We start from the raw sequence: 27,587 nt of genomic DNA, 5'->3' as shown, positions 1-27,587 counted from the left end.
GAAGCGCTGGAATTACAACAAGTGATATTATCTTCTGAAATATTTTCGCACCACAAAAGTTTATAAGGAGAACTATCGAATGTTGTTTTAGAAGGATCAAACGAAACATGAAGGTAAGGTTCTCTTATATAATTTCATTATCGACTTGGGGTGACGGTGGCTAAGTGGGTGCGACGTTGACTCGCTAGCCTGGAGGTCGGGTGTTCGATCCCTGCATTGGCCGAGAAAGTTCATCCAGATTTTCCCGCGAGGTTCCCGCTTGTCAGTGAAGCATGACGGAGCGTCTGACTAGGTCAGCTGTCTAGTCGTTCGGATGGGACGATAAACCGAGGCTTCTTGTACACATTGGCGTGCACGTAAAAGATCCCTTGACAGTTGGAATTCTATATAAGAGTAGGATGAAGTGCCGCTGTCCGGGCACACGGTATGGCGTATGCCCGTCTTCATTAGCGCAGTTCGGAGCAGAACAGTAGGACGTTACACCCCATTTCATTTCGTTTCATTATCGACTTCGTTACCATTTCTATCTTAACATTGTTGATACTCTATTTGATATGTTAGGCTGCAATGTTTATTCAATAATTGTGCGATTTATCTGCGTTTATGGGCTGATACAAATTTTACTCCATACATAAGGGTGTGTACGAGGCTAGGTTTCCGGGATGGACCAGTGGTCTGAAACATACGCTTTAGTTCCTAAGGTATGTTATTACAGGCCGACAGGTGATATGCCCCCCTCTCTCTCTCCCTCTCTCTCTTCTATCCTCCTACCACCATCGGACCACTATTGCTTCTAATCGTATCCTACCGCCATTGCTCTCTCTCTCTCTCCCTGTACCTCTCTCTCTCTCTTCTCTCTCTAATCGTATCCTACCACCATTGCTCTCTCTCTCTCTCTCTTCTCTCTGTACCTCTCTCTCTCTCTCTCTAATCGTATCCTACCACCATTGCTCTCTCTCTCTCTCTCTCTGTACCTCTCTCTCTCTCTCTCTAATCGTATCCTACCACCATTGCTCTCTCTCTCTCTCTCTCTGTACCTCTCTCTCTCTCTCTCTAATCGTATCCTACCACCATTGCTCTCTCTCTCTCTCTGTACCTCTCTCTCTCTCTCTCTAATCGTATCCTACCACCATTGCTCTCTCTCTCTCTCTCTGTACCTCTCTCTCTCTCTCTCTAATCGTATCCTACCACCATTGCTCTCTCTCTCTCTGTACCTCTCTCTCTCTCTCTCTAATCGTATCCTACCACCATTGCTCTCTCTCTCTCTCTCTGTACCTCTCTCTCTCTCTCTCTAATCGTATCCTACCACCATTGCTCTCTCTCTCTCTCTGTACCTCTCTCTCTCTCTCTCTAATCGTATCCTACCACCATTGCTCTCTCTCTTCTCTCTCTTCTCTCTCTCTCTCTCTCTAATCGTATCCTACCACCATTGCTCTCTCTCTCTCTCTCTCTCTCTTCTCTCTCTCTCTCTCTAATCGTATCCTACCACCATTGCTCTCTCTCTCTCTCTCTCTGTACCTCTCTCTCTCTCTCACCCATACATAGATCATTATATAATGCCATTAAATAAAACTCTATTTATGAATAGAAATTGCTATGGTTCATTACACCACGACTTTTCAACAAGTCGTTATCGAGCATATAAACACAAAATATTGAAACGTCGCAGTGTAATATGGCCTAATTACTAAATGCCAGTTAGTTTTTACCTTGTGCGGTAATTGTCATCAACACATTTGGAAAAATAGATCATGATTCCATATTCTCGATATCTATTAAAACATGATACTGTGAGCATATTTCACATAGTTTTATGACACCGTTTATTATAAAATAACTAATAGATCGAAACTGAATTATAAGGCGCAAGAAATAAACTCTATTATTACTTAATATAGACCAAATGACATGGATAAATAGCGCCATGCCATAATAACTCATAGTTTTAAACCAAATGTCACTTCAGTATCGCGTCTGATATACAGGTTGATTGCGTGAAAATCGCACCGACATATAAATACTAATGATTTATGGAGCGCAACAAAATCTACCTAATGACTTAGAAATCTAGTTATGTTATCTGTTTTTTTAAAGTTCAAGATAACTTAGAAATCTAGTTATGTTATCTATTTGTTTTAAAGTTCAAGATAACTTAGAAATCTAGTTATGTTATCTATTTGTTTTAAAGTTCAAGATAACGACAACTTGCGCATGTGTTAAATAACCTGGCACCGAGTCACAAAACATTCTCAGGCTTAAGTTAAGAATTTACTCAACTTTCAAACACAAAACTTTGCACATAGTTTCTTATTGATATATTTGATACATTAAAACAACAAAAGTTTTTTAAATTCTATATTTTAGTTAAAATAAGGCGAACAATTTTGAGTAAATTCCTAAAACTTAAGTCTGAGAATGTTTTGTGAACTCGGGGCCTGAAGATACATACTGATTAAAATAGATCTACTCATCATAAAATGAGTCAAAACTTGATTTTAAAAAGTAGTAGCAGCAACTAATTGAAAATCTTCATGTATGGAACGCAACAAATCCACCCTCTAAGGCCCTAAGAAATAAAAATGAAATAAAATGGGGTGTAACGTTCTACTGTTCTGCTCCGACTGGGCTAATGAAGACGGGTATACGCCATAGAGTTTGTTAAGTTGCAGTAAGTAGGCCGGTGATTCATGAACAACAGTTATTAGTACGGCGTACTTATAAAGTGAGTCCTTCGCCCAAAAGGCGCTTTGTGTACAATATAAGCACAGAATAGAGAAGAAAATACAAAACAAAAAGATAAATAGATCAATATAACAATAATGTTAAAATAACATAAAATTGGGTAAAGAAGGCTTCAATGAATAGATAAGTCTTGACTCTTAACCCAAAACCAAACAGCAAGACGAGTTCATTATATTTGGTCTTTGGCTCAACTAGCAGTAGATCTTCACCACGGGATTGTATATTTCCTGATACCTATGCTGTCGTAGTTGGTTTTGTAGAAGTAAGATAGCAACAATTCAATAAGACATTTTGTATAGTTGATATTCAATTCAACACGATAGTTTGGTCCTGAGAGTGAATCTAAATCATAAGACCATATAAACCCCTAGTGATGTATAGTCAGTACAAATTACTCATTGAAAGAGAACCGGCGCACTACTTAATCCAAATGGAACTTCAATTTGGTCTTAGTTATACATCAAAAGGCGATAAATCTTGATTTACGGTTCACCATGTCTAGCATTTGATATCAGATCATATTTTTGTTAATTAAATATTTATTATTATGACGGGTTGTGGTGTGGATAAATACATTATATCGTGTAGTGTTAGAATAGATGGGAGAGATAAACACCAGCCTTGACTTGATGTTTATTTGGATGGATTTATGATAATAGTAGTTACAGGTCAATAATACACCCTCTATAACTGAGAACTTGGACATCATGTGGTTTGCAATCTTGACGAATATTCACGTAGATTATTCTAATCAACCGATAGGGTTGTATTATACTAGGATACCTTTTAGGATAACGAAATGATATGACATGAAATGGGGTTTAACATCCTACTGGACTAATGAAAACGGACATGCGTCATACATAACAACTTTCCAAACCCTCAGTCCTGTATCACTGGCGGGAGGAAAACCACGTCGAAAAATCCTGATGAACTTTCTCGGCCAACGCAGGGATCGGTCATGAGACCTCCGGGTTAGCCAGCCAACTTCTTACTCACTGCGGGGATCACGTAGCTAAGTGGGTAAGACGCTGGCTCGCTAGCCTGGAGGTCGGGTGTTCGATCCCTGCATTGGCCGAGAAAGTTCATTCAAATTTTCCGGCGTGGTTTCCCCTTGTCAGTGATGCAGAACGGAGGGCCTGACAAGGACAGCTGTCTAGTCGTTCTGATGGTACGTAAAACCGAGGTCCCGTGCACGTAAAATACCGCCGCTGCCCGGGCAAAATTTCCCTCATCGCACACTGTATGGCGTATGCCCATCTTCATCAGCCCAGGTTAGGAGCAGAACAGTAGGACGTTAAACCCCATTTCATTTCATTTCTTACTCACTGAGTCACATCGGTATCAGAGAAACTAATATTACTTCAGTTTTATTTCTCGAACACCTTATACACTTAGAGCCACATCTTACCGTAAACGAATATCGCTTGTGATAAAACACAAAAATTGTTTCCTGTGTTCTTATTTCCACACATTTGCTGTATTTAGTTTCATGAGAAAACGTCATTTAATTTTGTTTTCGGTAGGCTCTGTAACTAATTCCCAAATGGGTTGAGAATTTAGAAATACTCGTTTTTTGTGTCATTAAACGACATCAAGGAAGAAGCCGATCCATAATTCTTATCAACAAAGCGTAATATTACAGATAACCAAGTTTTGTAATAACATGGTTTTAACGCTCATATTATAGAGAAACACTTTTATAATAACATGGTTTTAATGTTCGTGATTAATAGCCGTGAAATATTCAATATTTCAAATAATCTCGTTAGTGTCTTTAAGTTACAGTCAATATACGACTTGTTTAAACTGAATAACAAATCAGATTAGCGTTGAATCAATCAACAATGAGTGTTATCAGGTGTTTGTAGAATGGAATGATATTCGATCATGCGACAACGCTGATATTTACAAATCATTTATATATTTTTGAGAATAGTGTCATCAACACCTCAAATAGAGAGTGCTTTTGATTGCAGTGTGTGATATATAAAAGCCGAGTTCATTATAGTAGATTGGAAGTTTTAGATAACTGAAAATCACATCAATTCCACAAATTACCCGTGGTTCATTGATTTTTATGGTCTGATATTTCAATTTCAAGCTGATGAAATGTAAGCAAACATGACGCCATTAGGCTTACACGTGTGTATACTGTAATAATTCACGATGATTGAGTCTGGACAAACAATATAGCCTATTTATATTGATGAATGTCTTGATAATATAAATGAACATCAATAAAATGAAGTAAATATAACGAACGGAATGACAATGAATTTTAAATATATTTCTACGTTTATGTTCAACATAATTTTTTATATATTTCAATCAGATCACAGAAGCTCCGTTCGTTACATCTACTTCATTTTGTAGATGGTGATTTAGCTACATCATTAAAATTGCATTTCAACTGTCAAGGGTTATTTGACGAGCACGCCTTGTCGTCTCATCTGAACAACTATACACTGTCATTCAAAGCCCCCCCCCCACATCTTGCATCACTGACAAGGTTGAACCAGGCCAGCAAATCTAGATGAACCTTCGCCGCCAAAACCGGGCTTGAACCCGGAACCACCAGGTTAGCAAGTCAGCTCCTTGCTTATATGAGACTTATATGAGACAGTTGCCATGTCTTGATACAGTAGAATACAGATTGAAACTAAACTCACCATTCCTGTTTGCTTTGATCCAAAGAAAGTTAATCGATGCCTTTTTGACGGTTGTATAAAAGGTGTGATTAATAGGAATCAAATGAAATTGTGTTTAATGTCCTACATTCTGCACCAAATTGTGTTTAATGTCCTACTTTCTGTACCGAAGGTTAATAGACGTAGAAAGTAAAATGAAATGAAATGGGGTTTATCGTCCTACTGTTCTGCTCCTATACTGGGATAATGAAGACGGACGTAGGGAGTAAAGCACTGGAGATTCTTTTTACTGGTTTAGCATACGAAAGAAATGATTAACACGCTGCCAATGCTCGTTAACATTACGTGATGTTTATCTGCTGGGAATACTACCATAAACGAGTATCATATAAATACATGTATTTATTCCCAGTGAGTTCCAAATGTAACGACTTTGACTTAAGAAAAAATATCTAGCAAAAGATTTTGCACTAGTTTCGATGTAAACACCCCATCATGAGGAAATATTATCCTTGAAAATAAGTGTATGTACAGTTGGTTTCCGGTGACGTTTCTGCTGTCAAAGCATTTTGTACGACAAATTTCAATAGTTATAACTAATATTTTAATAATATTATAACCTCAGTAACGAATCCCGTTTTAATGTTAGCAACTACCTTGGCTCTAACTTTAAAAACTAAATAGGCCCTCCAGCAACTGCCGCCTCAGGCCTTGGTGGAGCTTAATCCGCCACTGATTATGTGGAAAAGAAATGAAATGAAATGGGGTTTAACGCCCTACTGTCCTGCTCCAACTGGGCTAATGAAGACGGACATACGCCATACAGTGTGCTAGGAGAGAAATTTTGCCCATACAGCCAGCCTACTTTTATATAGAATTATAACTGCCAAGGGATCATTTACGTGCACGCCAATGTATACACGGGATCTCGGTTTTTCATCCAAGCCCGAACGACTGTGTTATGTGGACGAGACAATAAACCCCATGTCATTATAAAATAAATGGCATCAGGTGTTCCAGAAAGAGTAAGCATGTCCTTGACCTAATCAACCGAGAGATTAAATACTCTAAAATAAAATTGGTATTAATTCATTTGTTACTCCCCACACAAGCTGTTTCTCCCTTGACAATGAGGCAGCGTTTGATTACTAGTCTGTTATAGTGCATACAGTCGATATGCCAATCAGATACAATTCATAAGGGTCTAGTACCAGAGAACACTTACTGAATATTGGACAGAATAGGATGGAATCATTATCAATGTGGCTTGCGCTCAATCGGGACGTATAAAAACACTTTGATACCACACACGAGACGGGTGATAAAAACTGGAAGCCAGTGAATATGTTAAAGAAGCGGGCACTTGTCTGTCAATGGTGGTAACAACCGTCCACACTAGTTGTGAATTAAAAGTTTCTAGTCAGACAAGTTTCAGAAACCTGCCTGTAACTGTGTGTGTTGGTGTGATGGCATGGGACTAAGAAGCGGGCACTTGTCTAGCAATAGTGGTAAGCATCCGCGCTAATTGTAAATTTTATATTTTCTTGCATGACAAATTTCCGAAATCTGCTAAAAAAAAGTGGCCACTGGACTTGGTGAAGCGTGACTAGGAAAACACTAGTAACAGTACGATGTGACAAGTCATATAGGTTGCGGAAATGACGTCAAGTCGCAAGTAGGAAGATGGTATGATAGACGTTAAACGACATCGATGATACATTGATATATAACAGTCATTCCTATTTTGTAGACACAAAATCAACTAGATCATTGGCGTTTCTAAATAACTCAACACATTTATCTGGAGATCTATTCAATATTTTAATGACGATTTTGTGTAGAATAATATTTCCAGGATTTTAGGAGGCAGATCAACACGGAGATTGTTGAAAATGTTTTAAACTGTTGTCACGTAAATATCAAATTGATTACAATCCAAGTGATACGATCACTATTAGATAAAGTACTTCGTGAAATCACATTTATTTCAATAAATGTGGGTTTTTTTGGACGTATCAAAAGCTGATATTAAAAGTGGAATAACCATAGCTTTGTTTACGAATCGTTCAATTGAAAATGAAGGTAAGTGTCTTATTTTTGTGTATGTTGCTATATCAAGGTTGACTGATAATATATCTTAACTGTTATCTACGCTGTTTTTGTTCAATATCTGAATTGTTCAGGATGTGGGTGTTGTGATTGGATTCGCCGCGGTGCTTTACAACGCTTCCCAGACCCGTAGACAGTTCACTCGTGACCTTAGGACCCACTGTCGTTTGGTTTGCCATTAACCCGACATTAGGGCACCGCCTATCCCCAGCGACCGCCCACTCATGCAATTGCTATCCAGACACATTTTAGAAAATAAAGTCTGTCATTTTAAAATTGAAATAGACTCATGACCGCTGTCGTCGGGGCCTATTTTCGGAGCACGTCCCTCTGGCCATGTCAATTACAGGGAAAGGTAGGGACCCCCAGGCGTTGGCAATTTGTGAAAAATACATGGTCTCTAGCGTTAATCTGGCGTAGATCTGCGGAAAGTCGACGAAGTCACTGCCAATACACAGAAACTGACAAACTAGACTGTGCGGGTGACTATGATCGATACCTATATATTAATTCATGTCGACGACTAATGCAACTGAAGAATCATGAGCTCGAAATATAAGTATGATCCGGCGGAAATTATATTATCTTTTAAATTTAATACCCCCTGAAGAGTAGAATATCTAGCGTATATCCAGGAACAATAAATTCTGTTGAATCAAGAAATAAACGAAATAAAAAATAAAAATTTCAGAGATGGCGGCGATGTAAAAATTAAAGCGAATATGCCAGACTGGAGACCAGACAAATCCAAGCAAGTTCGAGTTTTATAGGAGACTGGAAGAGACAGAGAAAGAAATGGGGTTTAACGTCCACACAACACAAACTAGGTCATTTCGGGACTAACATATGGTTTAATTTTACTTCAATAATTCGCTTGCGCGTAGGGGTCTTTAGCAGTGGGGGGGGAACCGGAGTACCCGGAGAAAACCCACGAGTTTGGAGAGACTGGAAGAGATCGGTATAGCGACAAAACAACAAATCATAACTCAGATTCAAACTTTCATAAAATATGGATTTTGTGGAATGGTGAGGCTCTCTTAGATATTTCGCGCGCCTTTTTGGGATGAAATTGTCTGAGAACACGTGTCTTTATTTCGCAGAGCACGGACGTTCTCCAACTGACGCGCATTTTTGCCCAAATTAAAACTTCTGAGAGCACGACTTTATTTCCCCAATGCACGTTAAAATAGGGTCTGACTGTCGTGTTGGGTTACAATTCACTTTAAACCTGCTTATCGTCGTTGTCTCCCATCTCGTAAAACAGAATAGAACATTGCAAGTTCCAACGCTAGAAAACCATCATGTTGCGAGCACATGTTACACAATGTTCTGACAAGTAAAACCATCATGTTGCGAGCAAATGTTACACAGTGTTCTGACAAGTAAAACCATCATGTTGCGAGCAAATGTTAATGACAAACTTTAAATATCAATATTTATTACATGATAACTCATTGTGTCATACTAAATCATTATTCCATTTAAAGCACACCTTGTCACGAATACATCAAATCCTGTACAGTTTGATGCATGGGGTATTAGATCAAATAAAAATAATTTAATGGATTTTAATGTCTTACTTCTCAGCATTAATCACTCTAATTAAGACCGCCAAGGGTTCTTTTACGTACACGCCAATGTCTACACATGGCCTCGGTGTTCCGTCCCATTCGGACGACTATGCGTTGTCCCTTGCCAGACCCTCCGAGCTGCACCGCTGACAAGGGGAAATGATATCAGAGTTGACCATAGTGCCGCTATCTGGGCAAAATGTCCGTCATATACTGTGTGGCGTATGCCTGTTTTCGTTAGTCCAGTCGGTGCAGAACAGTAGGAGGCTAAAACCCTTTTTTATTTTCATTTCTAATGAAGCCGGTCAAACGGTATGTGGTGCTCACCCGATATATGTAGTGCTATATTTGCCCAGACATTGGTACTCCGACATATCGGACATGGGTTTGTCGTCTCATCCACACAAATTGCCGGGCTTTCCGTCCTGCATCATGTAACACCAGGAGTGATCCAGGAATCTCCTTTGTTAGTGAGTCTGCACCCTACACACCAAAATTAGATCAATTCAGTAACTCGACATTTGAATGGTTCGTTTACTAGTCAGGTTTAAAAGTAGAAGTATAGTGGCTTTCTTTTAGAATGATCAAATTAAATGTGAAGATGATATTTAAGATTTTATACCTCTATGGTGACTGCTTGGTTAGTGGCAAGCTTTAAACTTAAAGCTTTCTTTGAGATAATTTATGATGTCGCTAATAGGTTATTGCGATATATGATAAAATGTATGTACTTACGCGGCATACCTTTTTTTTTATTTTCGTATATGCCAGTACAGTTAATAGTCACTGGACTTTCACAGATATCCAACTCGTCGAATGAATCGAATATACACGATTGGCTGCAATAATATATATATCTTGTTTAACCAGATATTAATAAAAGCGTACAAGGCAGTAATGGACGCTTATTGTCTAAGAGCAACATATGCCAGTCCCATGAGATAACGCTAGACATAAAATAAAATGTATTCGGTCAGCGTCTGGCAATGTGTAAACTACAATAATGGCCGCTCTGGTGAAACAGTCTTGAACCAACGATGACAATGAGCAACTTAGATAGAACGCCCCATTCTCAAATACATCATATACATTACAAGAATGACTGCCCTGATGAAACAGTCTTTAACCAACAATGCCAATGAGCAACACAGATAGAACGCAACATTCTCAAATACACCATAGACATCACAATTAGATATACATTAACAGCGAATATACACAATCAAAACAGAAAATATATAAATATTTAACGAAAACATATTTATTTTGGAACTAAACCTGTTAGTTTGCTGGCTTTTATCCATTTGGAAAATATGGGGATTCCCCCTGGGATCCTCAGTAGCCATGGTTATAACCATGTTAAAAAATTGCTGATTAATAATACCAAGAGAATTGGTTATTTTCTACAAATATAGAAATTGAATTGTTACGTGTGGTAAACACAAAGTTCAAACCATGTGTGAAATCGATCAAACTTTCAAATGGAAGTGGGGTATTTTTTTTTTTTTTTTTTGTGAAGTGTTAAATTGGTTTGTTCACATCCAAATTTGACGGACTTCAGCTAGTCAGTCTGGTGGCTTGTCCTGAACGAGAGAGAGAGAGAGAGATGAGAGAGAGAGAGATGGTTTATCTTCCACTCGACACAAACTAGGTCATTTCGGGACTAACATGGTTCAATTTTATTTCAATAATTCGGTTGCGCGTAGGGATCTTTAGCAGTGGGAGAAAACCGGAGGACTCAAAGAAAATCCACGAGGTTGGACAGGTGACCCTAGTCCTTGTGACGTACAACCAGGGAATCGAGTGTTGAAAGGGAAATAGATCCAGATGATTTCCTGGTAATAACCTTCCGAAATGCAATTTCCAATTTTTCCAACATAAAACAGAATAATAATTCTATGAAATCGAATCCGTGAAATTTGTTGGGTTGATCTTTCTGTAATACCACTAACAGGTAGAAAATTATAACTTTATTACAAAACAACCCCGTAAACTGTGAAATTCTAATTTCGGAGATCTATGCGCAGACAAAGTTATAAAATAAAGATGAACCATTAGTTACTCCCGATTCCAAATGATCTTGGGTTTGTGTTGAAGGGAACATTAGCCATTGTTTCCTCTCTGGTCTGTAAAATATGAAATTCTAATTTTTAAGCTGGTGTATTGAAGCCACCTATAAAATAAAGATAACGCGATTTGAAATGATCCTAGTTTGTGTCAAGGGAACATTAACCCGTATTCTTTTCGTTCTTTATATTCTTCTTCTTCTGTTCAGCCTCACTTGTTCTTCATCCTCCTGGGGGGTGGGGGGGGCGAATGGAATGGTTAGCACGTGCACGCTATATCATAAGGCCTGTCATTGAGTCAAATGGCGTGGTTTCGATTCCGCCAGTTGTACGTGACAAGGAGTATGGTCGCCTGTCCAACCTCATGGGTTTCTCCGGGTCCCCCGGTTTCCCTCCCACTGCTAAAGACCCCTACGCGCAAGCGAATTATTTAAATAAAATTCAACCATATGTTAGTCCCTAGTTTGTGTCGAGTGGACGTTAAACCCAATCTCTCTCTCTCTCTCTCTTCACCCTCCTGTCTTTATTAGCCCAGTCGGAGCAGAACTTAATCAACCTTCCTTGTTCCATTATCTTATAACTATTTATACAGTCGTTTAATTAGTTTGTTTCATGAGGTGCTCCACATGGTCTAGCGAAAGGAACATGAAACAATCAAATTTGAAGGTCTATAAATCTTGACAGTTGGGAATCGAGAAGGGGTAGGGCATAAACGCCGCTGTCCGAGTAAAACCGCGTACACTACTCGCGTACCTATAGAAAACTGACCGAGCATTGTATTGAAGAAGTATTAAACCCCACTGTGACACATACGACCAGCACATTTCTACAATCAAAGACAACCTGTTTCGTTTACTACAAGAATCAATAAAAGAACAGAAGCTGCAGGTGTTTGATTCCAACACTTGATTGTAGTGTAATGGACTTTAACTGAATTAACTAAGTGGATAATCATACTAATATAGGGAATGAACTCATGAATGGAGTAGAACGCTAGTTACAAGCTTCTAGTGAAATATTAATAAGGTTGTTAAGTAGGGTATAATCACTGTTACAACTGAACTCTATTACAAAACTGTAATTATTTATAATACAGAAAGGTCTCGTGTACACATTGACGTGCACGTAAAAAAAACCCTGGAAAGTTGGAATGCGAAATATGAGGAGACAGTGGCGCCGCTGTCCGGGCAAAATGCATCCCCTAGCACACTGTATGGCGTATGCCCGTCTTCATTAGTCCAGTCAGTGCAGAACAGTAGGACGTTCAGCCATATTTCCTCTTAGATAAAGCCTAATGTACCCACATAGAACATGAGCAAGGAATGGATTTTTGATGACAAGCCATGTTTTTCTGTGGCTGGACTATAGGTAACCAAACGGATGAGCTTGTAGATTTTAAGATAACTTCATAATAACCAATTTTACAAGGAATTTGTTTGTGTTCAAGCGACGAGGTGTAAATAGCTGTTCATAAAAAATAGATGAACTTGCCTTGGAATATTTGGTTTGTGTACCCCCTATAAATGTCAAAACACTTAATGCTGTTTTACTGGTACGCTTTACTGAATTAACATTTACAACCGTAGACAAATTCGCTTTTGTTTTAAAAGGATCATACTTCTATATTGAATTATGGAATAGTTTCAAAGGCTAAAAAGTAAATAGGATCAAATTATGCTATATGAAACCTGGATGTAAAATGAGCCCATTGAGGATAATAAAATTATCTTGATAGCAAACAGCTAATGCCTGGCGTCAACCAAGTAGCCAATGTTGAAAACAAACTAATGACAAAAAAATATAAAATATAATAAAAACTCCACGTCCCATCCACCGAGTAGCGAATGACAAAATGATAGCAAACAACAGATACATGGCGCCAACCAAGTACCCAATGTTGAAAACAAACTAATGACAAAAAATGATCAAGGCCCGAAATTGCTTTTAGAATATATCCCCCCTCCAACCCCCGTATGACCGAATGGTTATCGCGTGCGCGCTGTATCATAGGGTCTGTCATTGAGTCAACTGGCGTGGAGTCGCCTGTTCTACCTCGTGGATCTTCTTCGGGTCCCCCGGTTTCCCCCCACTGCTAAAGACCCCTACGCGCAAGCCGATTATTGAAATACAATTGAACCATGTGTTAGTCCCGAAATGATCTAAGTTGTGTCGAGTGGCCGTAAAACTCCATTTCTCTCTCCCGCCACCCCCCACCCCCCACCCCCCACACACTTCAAAAAATACAAAATGCAATCAAGCTATAAATTATCCCTGGAAGTAAACAACTGATGGGCACAAATTTTATACATGAGATGAAGAATTCCAGCCATAATGATGGTAAATGCCGGATTAAAAGGTTCGTAATGGAAACAAAATACGATAAGTGTTGGTAGGGACGTTATTATTACATTTATCCTGTGGTGAAACGTGTGGGATTCAAATCATTGAGTCATGTTTCGACTCGTGGTCTGTACGTGACAAGGAGTAGGGTACTCTCTCTTTTCTCGTGTTTTTTGTTCTGGCATTCTCATTTGCACCCACTGCAAAATACCTCAACCCGAAACTGAAGTATTGCATTTAAGCTGTATAAAACATAATCTCTTGTGTTCAAGTGGCGCCAAACTATATCTTGTAGAAGAATCCCTTAATAGGAACGAGATGTATAAAGAACTATAAACGAATGTGCACTCCTTTTCTTTGTATTCTTAGCCTTGACTAAACTTTGCAGTTATTCGAGAAAACCCAAAGTTCAACTTATTCCCTAACGAATAACGTTTCATTATTTTCAGCACCTCACTAGTTTCACGCTGAGGTACTTCATTCATTTTCTTTAGATTGCATGCGATGAGTTGTGTTTATTCACTGGGGATTGTGTCATTATCGTATTGAAGCCGTCAATACAAGGAGTTGATTAAGTGATTTACGCCACGGTGCCTGCTGATCGCTTTCATAAGTACATTTGTCAGCAAGTAAATGGACGATGTAGTAGAGTGCTGATTGCCTTCACATAAGACTTTGTACGGAAAGTTTAAAGAAGATGAAGTATGTACTATTTTAAGAATCTAAGAAACATCAAACGGGAAGATTTGGCTGATTTTTTGCTCGACTGTCAGCCTATGATCAAGAAGTATGTCGAAGAAATGATTTATGTTTTTTGGATCCAATTTATTGGTTCTGTTTTTTAAACAGATTATTTTGGTGGATTATTGATAGAGAACCGCTTAATGCTGATTTTCTTCTACGAAACCTAAAATGAATTTTAGTATATTTTTTAATTTTTTTTATATTTTCAGTAGGAGGTGAATCTACCTAAAAAGAAGTACGATTTATAATAATATGCATCCATAGAACTAAACCGTTGAGATGGGAAAGTGTACGAATACGTAACCCATACTAGAACCACACACGTGTACCAATCGGCTGAGATGCCTTTACCAACGTGCATTATGAAGTGCAATGTTTATTACCTTACATGCATCACGTTCGCGTTTGGTGGCGTGACAATTGGTGCTTTAGCATTAGCTGTTGGCACTGATTCCTGGTTATTAACTAAAGAACTGATTTTAATGCGAGATGAGAATAATACTATATTTGAAGGATCTCCTAAAATGTGGATGTCAACAAGAAGCGGCTTGTGGAAAATTTGTATTATATACGATGTCTTAGGTAAAGTATACATTTAATATCTTGTTTGTTTATCCCTTTAAAGTACGGCAATGCTTCCTTTTCGCTCCTACGGTATTACTGATATCCACGGTGATCTGCGCTCTTCCATGAATTCTTAAGTCCAACACTTTTAGTCGGGGGGGGGGGGGGGTCTGGGTCGGCTTGGAAAAGTAATATTTTATAAGACAAGATCTTTATTTAAGTACCGTAACTTTTCCCGAAACTAGTTGTTCATGCACTCCAGAACGACTTATATAACCCAAAGTCATATGTGATAAGGTACAAGAACCATATCACCTATTACAATTTGAAACCACAATCCATAGAACTAATAGTAAGTGATGGAGAAAAATGTCACAACCAAACAGATAAACAAGGTCCTGGAAACAGGAGCGTATTCAGGCCCCCCCCCCCCTCTCTCTCTAGACATGCGTCTGGCACAATTATAAGGCACATAACACACCCAAGACGCGAACATTGGAACGTACAGGGATGTCAAACATACGGCCCACGGACCTGATCCGGTGCGCCCGTGGAACAAATTTCAACAAACTGACGTGTCGATAATTCTTAGAAACTAGTGTTGGAAACCATTTATTATTGTTTTACGGGTTCAGTAAAACTCTGACTTCTGTACTGTATGTCATAGATATCTAAGTTGTATGTAATACAAGAGAAAGTTGTGTTCAATATCTTAGCAATTTGTAAACCAGTCTAAAAAAATTACAAGTGTCAAGAACGTTTTGCTTTGTTTTTAGAATTGTTGTATATCGCCGGCTCATTTGATATTAAATTTTAGTTCATGTGGCCCCTGAATCGACATGAGTTTAACATCCCTGGTCTAGGGGTAATCGCCTGTGTATCACAGATAAATCCTTAGGACAAAACACACCACATTGGGTTAACTCGTCCAAAAATGGTTGAGTTTGTATAGATTTGTTAATATACACTTTACATACACAGCCATGTGTTTTCGACACAATCTGAATTATGATAAACCAGATATCAATATCTATTCGATATTTTCCTTTAATTTAACGTACAAACATCAGAAAATAAATAAATCGAAATGTAAATCTAATTGAATTGAATGAAAAATTTTGGGGGGGTTTAGATTATACGTATACAGTATACAATGACGACAGTAAGTATACATGTGGATATACTCAAATTATAATTTATCCACTATCAAACCCTGTCAGCTATCTTACTTCTTGATGGATCCAATCTAAACTTTTTTTTCTAATTTATTGATTAAAGCCAGGATAAGAATTAATTACTGTCCACAATTAGCAACTTGGGATCGACACACGACACTTGGATCGATGATAAACCTTTAGTTGATCAACTTAAATGATTTATGTTGTTCCGAACATAAAATACATGTAGATATTGTAGTGGGGCGAATTCTAAGCCAATTCTAAATAATCCATACCCAAATACATCATACGACGTACAAAACCAAAATTTACATGCCCCCCCACCCTCCCAACACAACACTTCACTTAGAAATTTCATATTGTTGGAGTTTATTAAACATTAAGAACTTTTACAAGGATAGTTAAACTCGTTATTATTTTACACGAGGGCTATAATTCATCGACTTCCTCCATGTAACCAAGAATATAGAAATCTTAACAAACAAGATTCATCGTTTCTTTTATTAAACAACGTAAATCAGTAATGTTACAATATAAAATATTGTATTAAAATCATCCCAGATAGACCAGATTTAACTGTAATAAAATCAAGTTAAATTTAAAGTTATATTGTTACCGATTAACTAAGATATTCCTAGTGTTATGAATCCAATCTGTAATCATTTCTGCTATGAACCATGTCTATAACTATGCAGGACGTAGGGCCTGAAAAGGACAGCTGTTTAGTCGTTCGGATGGGACTTAAAGGACACGGCGCCGCTGTCCGGGCAAAAGTTCCCTCATAGCACGCTGTATGGCTAATGCCCATCTTCATTGGCCCAGTAGGATCAGAATAGTAGGACGCTAAACCCCATTTCCTTTTCTGCACTACTTAAATGTATGATTAAATTATTTATGTTGAATCGAATCAATACACCTCTACCGAGTGAGCCATATAGGGAATTCCACGACACCTCTTCCGAGTGAGCCATAGGGAATTCCCCGACACCTCTACCGAGTGAGTCATAGGGAATTCCCCGACATCTCTACCGAGTGAGCCATAGGGAATTCCGAGTGAGCCATATAGGGAATTCCACGACACCTCTACCGAGTGAGCCATATAGGGAATTCCACGACACATCTTCCGAGTGAGCCATAGGGAATTCCCCGACACCTCTACCGAGTGAGCCATAGGGAATTCCCCGAGACCAAGACAATGATTCTGAACCTCTTTTTGCCATCAGTACACCTTGGAACACATGAAAAAATAGCGGCATACCTGGCTAAATATATATATATATATATGAACAATATTTGAATTTTGCAAAATAAAAACATGGTAAGTCAGACGGAATACAACCGTAGACACAGACTAGTCATAGACACATAGAATGACTCCAGTTAAATAAAGAAAAACACAGCTATGAATTTATTAGTAGATACCAGTGAATACTCAACTGGGATCACGTGGTATATATTTAAACTCGAGTCACCACAGGACGGAGCAATCTAGGCGTCCCCAGATATACGAACAATTACATAGCACATTGTATTTAAAACCCTGATACAGTATCAAGATTCGTGAATAACTGATTGTCACTTGCAGTATCTTCTTCTGCTGTTTTTAAATCATGTGAGTTGATCCGTACCATGTAATTTACAGTAGCGAACACCGTTTCCTTTTATTGTCGTGTAAATTGGCAAAAATAGTCCATTCAGTTCTGTTTAACGAATGTCTCCTTGAATGTAACCTCACTAATGGCAGGATTCTGTTCAATTACGTTGAAGCTGTTTGGGTGATACAGAAATAATGATACCAATATACGAATAAAGAGATGGTTTCAAACCATAGATTTATATTATAGGCGATTAGAAGACGTAATGGTTATAAAGTCCGTAGTTAGGAAAGTAATGGGTATATAAAAGTTAATAAACACAAGATTGATGAAAATATAAAAATGTACTTTAAGGATGCATTATGTAAGAGCTAAATCTGCCTACTGTAGGAATTATTTTCTGGCTTCAAATCTTATATGAATTGGGTGGGTGTGGGGGGGGGATGGCCGAATGGTTAACACGTGCGCGCAGTATCATAAGGTCTGCCATTTTGTCAACTGGTGTGGTTTCGATTCTCCGGTTGTACGTGACAAGGAGTACTGTCGCCTGTCCAACCTCGTGGGTCTTCTTCGGGTCCCCCGGTTTTCCCCCACTGCTAAAGACCCCGACGCGCAAGCGAATGTTTGAAATAAAACTGAACCATATGTTAGTCCAAAAATGACCTAGTTTGTGTCGAGTGGACGTTAAACTCTCTCTCTCTCTCTCTCTCTCTCTCTTTCGCTCTCTCTCTCTGATAGCCCAGACTGAACATCCGCTAGATTTAAAACTTTAACGATAAAATGGGTAATCGAGACTTAGTCTCGGCTGTCCAGTACCGTTGCTACGATGATACACGATCTATGCTATATGTTCCCACACCTATAATGTCGTTAAGAATAAAGTAATTTGAATAAAATTTTCAATATATTCATTTTTCATTATCTAATTTTGAACGGTTATAGAAAGAACGGTCAACTGTTTATCTAAATCTTGCATAATATATCCTTAAGACATTATTACACAAGAGAGAGGGGGGGGGCCACTTTGGGACTAACATGTTCGCGTAGCAGAGGTAGGAGACCCGGGCATTCGGAGCAAACCCACAATGACAGACCATATGATCTAAAGCGTACACGAAAGTCAGGCCACTCGCCCCCCCCCCCGTTATGAATGCAAAACTGTTTGTGACCTGACCGCATTCACCACTATGATGGAACCCAATGGAAAACCCTTCAAAATATTAAAATTAAAAAATATCTAGACAGTCTCGAGTAACCAGACTTTATGTAATATCTTTATGATAAATCTAGTTATATGGGTATTGATCTAGTCTTTATTGGTCCAGACTTTGTCATGGTTGAATAATAATTAACGATAAAAATAATCTCTAATAGGAATATGAGTCCAAAAATGGTTCAATTTCTTTCTGTATTTACAGAGATATGACGAATTGACGAAAACCATCTATCTATGCTGGTTATTATTGGTTCAGACTCTATCATGATTGAATAATATTTGTTGATATATAGTATAAACATGATGATTAAATTTACATGATAGACAAAACTTGGTTTCATCAATCATCTGGGGGGTTGGAGAGCCAAATGGTTAGCGTGTGTGTGCTGTATCATAAGGTCTGTCATTGAGTCAACTGGCGTGGTTTCGATTCCCCGGTTGTACGTGGGTTTTCTCCGGGTCCTCCGGTTTGCTCCCACTGCTAAAAATTGAACCGTGTATTAGTCCCGAAATTACCTAGTTTGTGTCGAGTGGACGTTAAACCCATTTCTCTCCCTCCCTCGATCACCTTCTATTTGGATAGAAAATGAAGTGTCTTGAATGCCAATTACTAGACGTGTGACGGTCACCCATATCAGATAAGAGAGCCATTAAAGTATCTGGGGGGTGGGGGGTGGCCTAGTGGTCTTGGTGCCGCGCTTCGACCACTAGCTGGCCTTTCTTCTCTGGCTTGTGGTTGTGGCTTCAATGCCTGGTGTGAGCATATGCTGCTTGGAGATAGGGGCGTCGTCTCAACCTCCGTGGATTTACTCCGGTTTTCTCCCACAGGAAAGACTCCTGCGCGTGTGCTAAGGTAATAAAAATGAAAAATAAGACCTGTCTGCGATATCACCTTCGGTGGAAGCAGACGTTAAACACTAAGTACAACAACAACAAAGTCTCTGAGTTAGACTCTAAAGCTATAGAAGGGGCCCGGGACTGTACAGCGCAGTGGACGCTTACGGCTGGCCCCCGGATCCATTCACTTAATTTGATATTTGTTTATTTGGTGCAATGTCTGTTTTCTGTCTTGTCCGCAGATTTTTGTTTTACGTGTAGTGCGGTCCTCCTGTACTTACTATTACAGACTATAAAATTGTTTAATTTTGTTCCGTATTTACAAAGATATGACGAGTTGACGAAACTTGTGCTGTTCCTTAAGTAAAACAACGGTCTGTTTTAAACCCGAATGAATTAAACCCGGGAGTTTATATCTAGCGTTGGTTGGGGGATCACGTGGCTAAGTGGGTAAGACGCTGGCTCGCTAGCCTGGAGGTCGGGTGTTTGATACCTGCATTGGCCGAGAAAGTTCATCCAGATTTTCCGGCGTGGTGCAGTGATGCAGGACGGAGGGCCTGACAAGGACAGCTGTCTAGTCGTTCGGGTGGGACAAAAAAAACGAGGTCCCGTGTACACATTGGCGTGCACGTAAAAGATCCCTTGGCAGTTGGAATTCGATATAAGACTATATCCCTCATAGCACACTGTATGGCATATGCCCTTCTTCATTAGCCCAGTTTAGGAGCAGAACAGTAGGACGTTAAACCCCATTTCATTTCATTTCATTTCATTTATCTATCATTGGTATGTTGATTTTGATTTCTAAATGTTAAATAAACCATCTGAGTACATGTTAGCGTGAGAAATGTTATTGAGTCGCCAGCCTCATCATTGGAGTATTAAAGGGACCATCCCGATTTTAACGGACTCTCAGAAATAAAAGTCCAGGGCCCTGTTTCACGAAATTTTAACTAAAGATAAAATCCAAATTTTATTAGATACTTCAATTTTGATTGGCTAAGCAATAAAATCAATCTTATATTATCCAATCAAATTACTAAAATCTGGATTTTATCTTAATTAGAATTTCGTGAAAGAGGCCCCAGGTACGTATAACATTTAAGCGCTAAAATACAGAGGAATGAGGTATCTCAAAATTTCAGCTCAAAATATTGAGTCGTTTGGATGTGGACGTCAAAACCGGTTATCCGGACGCATAACCCTTTTGAGATTTCGTGTCATTTGTTTCGTTGGATGACCTTATAATCTATTACAGTGTGCGATGCATGTTCCGTACTTGATAACGAACGGTAAATTTCACCTACACTACACGTTATTGTTAAAAAATAAAAGTCTGGTTTTATCCAGACATCGTATAATACAGCTTGGAACACCGGTTTCCATTTCCAAATGAAGACTGGCGGGTTTTAATTGTTTACTTTATGTTAGTTGAGTTAGTTGCTCGTCCCTAAGGTAAAGGTTTTTAGGGGCTTTTCACAACATTAAGCAGTTTTATTCTCCAAAATATAAAATATCAACGAGATATCTCTCTCTCTCTCTCTCTCTTTCTCTCTCTCTCTCTCTCTCTCTCAGAAAATATTGTTCAACCCCATGTAAGTACCGCTAATACAAACCCCATCTCTCTCTGTCTCTCGCTCGCTCGCCCTTGCTCTCTATCACCCTCTCTCTAGTTAATGCAATAAACGTGTTGCTGTTGGCAATCTTTTATTTAATGACTGATGTGTATTTGAAATGGTTGAAACGTTTTCCTTTGGGTTGGCTTAAGATAAATATCAATGTGTTTTTAATGTGATCTGTTTGCCATGAATAAGCCTGAAATATAACCGAACGTCTTGACAGTGTTGATCTTTATATAAAATAACGACCAAGTTTTATCACAGTTGGATAATTCAATTTAATAGGTTTGATGAGAATAGAATAGAATTATAGCTGAATTGATGAGAATAAGAAGACGTATAATGATATAAGATAGGTTATTTGGGTTGTGTAAACAGAATCTTTGTTTTCCACAATGTGTTCTGTGTCTACTTTCTACACCATGTATTTATTAAAATTTGTGTCGGTATTCACTCTCACGTGTTTCCACTCTGCCGTCTTTCCCCTCTCCTTTACTTCTACGCTATTATGTTTCTATCGTGTTTCTACTCTATTGTATATCTACTCTATTGTGTATCTAGTTGTGTATCTACTCTATTGTATATCTAGTTGTGTATCTACTCTATTGTGTATCTAGTTGTGTATTTAGTTGTGTATTTCTACTCTATTGTATATCTAGTTGTTTATCTACTCTATTGTGTATCTAGTTGTGTATTTCTGCTCTATTGTGTATCTAGTTGTGTATTTCTACTCTATTGTGTATCTACTCTATTGTGTATCTAGTTGTGTATTTCTACTCTATTGTGTATCTATTCTATTGTGTATCTAGTTATGTATTTTTACTCTACTGTATATCTAGTTGTGTATCTACTCTATTGTGTATCTAGTTGTGTATTTCTACTCTATTGTATATCTAGTTGTGTATCTACTCTATTGTGTATCTAGTTGTGTATGTCTACTCTATTGTATATCTAGTTGTGTATCTACTCTATTGTGTATCTAGTTGTGTATTTCTACTTTATTGTGTATCTACTCTATTGTGTATCTAGTTGTGTATTTCTACTCTATTGTATATCTAGTTGTTTATCTACTCTATTGTGTATCTAGTTGTGTATTTCTGCTCTATTGTGTATCTAGTTGTGTATTTCTACTCTATTGTGTATCTACTCTATTGTGTATCTAGTTGTGTATTTCTACTCTATTGTGTATCTACTCTATTGTGTATCTAGTTATGTATTTCTACTCTACTGTATATCTAGTTGTGTATCTACTCTATTGTGTATCAAGTTGTGTATTTCTACTCTATTGTGTATCTAGTTGTGTATTTCTACTCTATTGTGTATCTACTCTATTGTGTATCTATTCAGATGACCTGGTGAACATGGTATCGTTATTGTTTACGACTCATCGTCTTATCACAGCACCCACGTCTACATTTCCAAGACTGATTAATTCATCTTCAATTTAATTACAGTATTACATGTAAGAAGCCCCTTGGCTTTCATACGCCAAATAATCCCCCATCCCAACCTTCATCTTAACGCGGTACTAACAACGTACAGATCTGCTAAAGGTACTTTACCCGACCCGAATACTCTGTGATTATCGTATACTAAGACTACGCGGACTGGTGACTCAACCCGACTACAACCCCACCCCATATCCACCTCGGCCACATATAGGCATAAACACCTCTACAATACAATTTCCATGTCTAGTTTCAAGCTCACAATTAAATGGTTAAACATACATTATGTGTAGTACTATCGAACTTCTTTCCTTGTTGTGTTTGTTTTCTTCGTGATCGTAATAACACTACAGAATAAATGGTTCTTACAACTTTATTGTTAAGCTGTAATGACTTTGAAGGTTCCTCGTTGTCAATAATAATAGCTGCTTGGAATATCTGGGTGAGCTTAGACCAATCTCGCTCTACACCCTGTTTTATACCCCCTAATTTCGGCACGTCTTAGATCCGTGACGTTAATTTCCATCCCAAATATGGAATAAATCTCTTTATTTCACAAGACCAGAGGAGGAAACATTACCTTACCAACCATAGGTCAATAAACAGATAAAATTTGATGTATATTTTGACAATGGTTATGATTTTACCAAAATATCACTGTTTTTTTATGTATAAATATATATTCCCGTTCATTAAGTACGTGTGATTTGACTCTATAGACAGAGTGAAGCAACAATATTTCAAAGACCCAATATTGTCTTAAGGACCAAAGTGCTACATATGCAAGTGGTAAATCTGCCTATTGTAGGTGGTCTTTCTTTAGGCCTGAAATGTTCTATAAACTATTAATTAGACATTTATTAACATGAAAAGATCTTAATCAACTCTCGATGCCATCTTATCTGTCCGATTTTAACTGGATTTGTATCCGATTTGCTGCCCAACGCTCATTGATGATTAAATCCAAAAATTGATAATCTTGCCTATGTTTTTTATCGTACCTACTAGTCCATGGAAGTTTATTGGTTTACATGCAAAACATACTTTTTACACCAACCCCATAAATTGTCGGGTTCAGTTACGTCACGGTAACTCAAAACTCAAAACCAGATGAAATCCAAGTAGAGGCCGTGGATACCTCAGAGTATTTAATTCGGTCACGGACGTGATATTTAGTTATTGTTTTCTCCAAATAAGGCAGACAATTTGCATTGATTCCTTTACAAAAATATTGATCATTAATTTGTAACTTATACATTGTACGATGTTTCTAGACAGGCAGATTGATTTTTCTGATATCCTAAAGACAAATTCTGATAACTTGCGACATGTCCGTCAATTTTCACGGTCACAATGTTTATAAGGTTATATCTCTCGGGATGAAACCCACTTTCAGGTTGTTATTTCATGTTCAGGGAGAGTTGATGTGATAAATAGTTTAACATTATGGTTTGACTGAAACCAGACATTTATTCCCGGGCAAGTAGTTGAGTACGGCATCAGTCAGTATTATTGATACAAAATAATTACAAGATATATATATATATATATATATATATACACAGTCATGTTTTAATTGATTTCAGTCCCCAAAACCAAGTCGCATTCCTATCGCATGAATGATAACCGTATGGAGATATCATGGTTTGAAATGAAATGTAATGTAATGGGGTTTAACTTCCTACTTTTCTGTTCCCACTGGGCTAATGAAGATGGGTATACGTCATGTAGTGTGTGCTATGGGGACAGCGGCGCTACTGCCTACTCTTAGTTTGAACTCCATCTTCCAACATTTCCTTTACGTGCATGCCATTGTGTACAAGAAACCTCAGTGATTCGTCCCATACGTTGTCCCTTGCCAGCACCTCTGTCTTACATCATGGTTTGAATAAAACAGCATCTGGTTTACTATTACAAATCGATTTAAATATAGTATGTTTTACCCTCGCTGTATGGCTGGTGTCACATGCACACCGTATTTTTAAATTTTTAAACCATGGTTCATCTGGTACCAAATGCAGGGGCGGGTCCAGACGGGGGAGTTGCACCCCCCCCCCCCCACTGAACTACATAATTTTTTTTTTTTTTGTAAAACAACACTCGTATACGTTGGGCCATACTATATACCGGAAAACACCGGAAAACAACCGGAAAACACCATTGGGTAGTATTGAGTTAGTATTGGGTAGTTTTGGGTTGTATTGGGTATTATTGGATGGTATTGGGTTGTATGTGGTACTATCGGGTGGTATTAGATAGTATTTGGTAAATCGTCCTACGGAGGTCTATCCGTGAAAGTAAACAAATGACCGATGTATTGTGTTGACCAGACTTCAAACCACATTCCATTATGTGGACCATTCTAAAAGGTCATTTAACATTTTTACATGCATGGGCGTTGGATGTGAAGGTCTGTCATTGAGTCAACTGGCGTGGTTTCGATTCCAAGCTTGTACGTGACACGGAGTAGGGTCGCCTGTCCAACCTCGTAGGTTTTCTCCGGTTTCCTCCCACTGCTAAAGACCTCTGCGGACAAGCGAATTATTGAAATAAAATTAAATTGAACCATATGTTATCCCCAAATGACCTAGTTTGTGTCGAGTGAACGTTAAACCCCATTTGTCTCTCTCTCTCCCTCCTCTCTCTCTCTCTCTCTCTCCCCCTCTCTCTCTCTCTGACAATATTGTTCAAACCCCATGTAATTACCGCTAATACAATCATTCTGTGTCTGTTATATATACTTCACTTTGTGACGATCTGTTAATCCATTTTTATTTTACTTCATTTCTAGTAGATTCTATTATATTCAATTATAGAGTCGCGATAAAACCAAGTTGTTATTTCACAGAAAGATCGATAAACGGTGTCAGGGTGGACCAGATAAAATAAAACAGTGTTCGGGCCGAATGAACAAGTCTTGTTCAAGCTATAGTTAAAGAAATGGCGATTTTATTTGTATTAACTTTTTATGATTAAAAATGAGCATTCATTGCTTATTCATACTGTATTTATTTTTAGCTGGTTGGCATGAAAGCAATTATATTACTCTTAAATAAGAAATTACAAGAAAAGGTTTGTGTGCCAGATTTGCCTATAAGCTTGACTGATTGAAGCCTAGGGCTTCAAGATTTAGGTGGGCCTCTGGCCAAGTTGTCAAAAGCGTTTTATAGCTGAGGCACTGGAGGCGCCAGCCCCCTCGCGAAAAAAAATCAAAGAAGTTGAAAAAATAAAACGGGAGAAAAATGCTAAAACCGATAAGAAAGATGAAAATGTACCCTAGTTAGGAAGGGCCCTTTTATTCTGCCAAAAGGGCCCCTCGTCTGACAAAAGGGCCCCTTTGGCCAAGGGAAAGGGTCCCCGAGTCCGAGTCAATCGTTCTATATACACTGTTACTGTAGGATATGTCAGAATGCACCAAAATATTTTCTATTTTGCAAAATTCGCGACCGTAGGTTGCTGGGGGCAGAGACCCCCCCCCCCCCCCGAGGAAGAGGGCCCGAAAAATAGTATAGCCTCTGCCATGATAAACCTTAAAACGCCCCTCCAAGTTGTACTCGGCTCCAATCGTCAGGATGGGGATGGGGATTGGTAGGGGCTTCATAAGTAGAATAACCTAGGCCCCCTTATCATCTAATAGGTTGTTAGCCATGTGAATAGGGAGTAGATATCGCTTGTGCGATAACTTTCATAATCTACTGAGCAAGGAGATATCGCTTCAGATAAATTGGATTGGTCAATTAGAAGGGAACTACTTCTCTTTATTAAAAAGGAACTACTGTTTGGATCCAGTAATATTGTTGGAGAAAAGTTCTCAATTACCATAAACGATTATAGACAGTGACACTGATTATTCAATCAAGGAAACGCCGGGTCATATATATATGACTTTGCAACGGCTGACTTGCTGTCAAAACATGATGTATCACTACGCCGTAATGTAATCAGGTTCAGTAAAATTAAATCTAAACCAAAGAATTTAATTTATTTATTTGTGCGCGTAAAAAAAGGTTGGGTAATAAATAAAATCTCCTACTCATCTTTTTTTATTTCAAAAAATATCAACACTCGTCGATAAAGTAAAAAACAAGTGGCAAAGTTCCATTTTATTTTACTTTATTGACTGGTGTTGATATTTTTTGATATAAAAAAATATGAGTAGGAGATTCTATATCTAGAAATAAAGGGTAGTTTTTTATATTTGCAGGGGAGATTATGGAGAGTTGTGATCAGATACATTTTAACGTGGAAGCTGTCAGTGGTCGGGAACATGACGCCGAAACGTCCATGATCATCGTCAGTAAGTTAAGTCTTTTCTGTTGATATATTTGTATACGTTTTTAGAGGAATCATACAATACAAACTTTATCTGATTATGTTATTCTGAACCTGGTGTTCACAGGTTTACTAAACGGCCAATAATGGTTTGTGAAAATCAGATAATATGTCTAGAATACATGTAATTGTTACAGGCCTCATTGTGTGTCAATAACGTAATCTTTAAAAGTGCATTTTCGAGATTTTTCGACATTAAATATACATACATTCTGTACAAGATGTAATATCGGTGTGGGTTAAAAAGAAATTATGTCCCTACGCTGGACCAGACAAAAAGGATTTTCCGTGTACGATTTGGGGATGCACGTAATACAAATGCACTGGGTTTTGGAATAAGACAAAAACATCTGGCACGAATATCAAGCGTTGTTCCCCTACAAAAAAACGGCCTTACATAAATATTCCTGTATGTATATAATGTTTATATTTTTCTTTCAGCCGCTATAAGAAAAGCTGTACCACTTCCTGTGGTAGCCTTATTACTGTGTATTGTGGGATTTATATTTAATGTTGTTGGCAGTATCCATAGAGACGTGAAAACATTAACAGCAGCTGTGTGCTACGTTTTATCA

General features: G+C 38.2%; 1 non-coding gene across 2 annotated transcripts; it reads left to right on the top strand.

Annotated features, from left to right (window-relative positions):
* LOC126812411 (uncharacterized) lies at positions 1 to 27,587 on the top strand. Of its 2 annotated transcripts, none has more exons than XR_008786256.1 (4): positions 1 to 113; positions 14,433 to 14,805; positions 26,885 to 26,977; positions 27,454 to 27,587. It is a non-coding gene; the product is annotated as an uncharacterized LOC126812411 (transcript). The 2 variants fall into 2 exon arrangements; XR_008786257.1 differs by lacking the exon at positions 1 to 113 and adding an exon at positions 6,636 to 6,901.

This window comes from Patella vulgata, chromosome 2 (assembly GCF_932274485.2).
Source record: "Patella vulgata chromosome 2, xgPatVulg1.2, whole genome shotgun sequence".
In the NCBI taxonomy this organism is placed as follows: domain Eukaryota; kingdom Metazoa; phylum Mollusca; class Gastropoda; family Patellidae; genus Patella; species Patella vulgata.
Note: the sequence above shows the minus strand (reverse complement) of the source record. Positions and strands in the feature narration are given on the sequence as shown.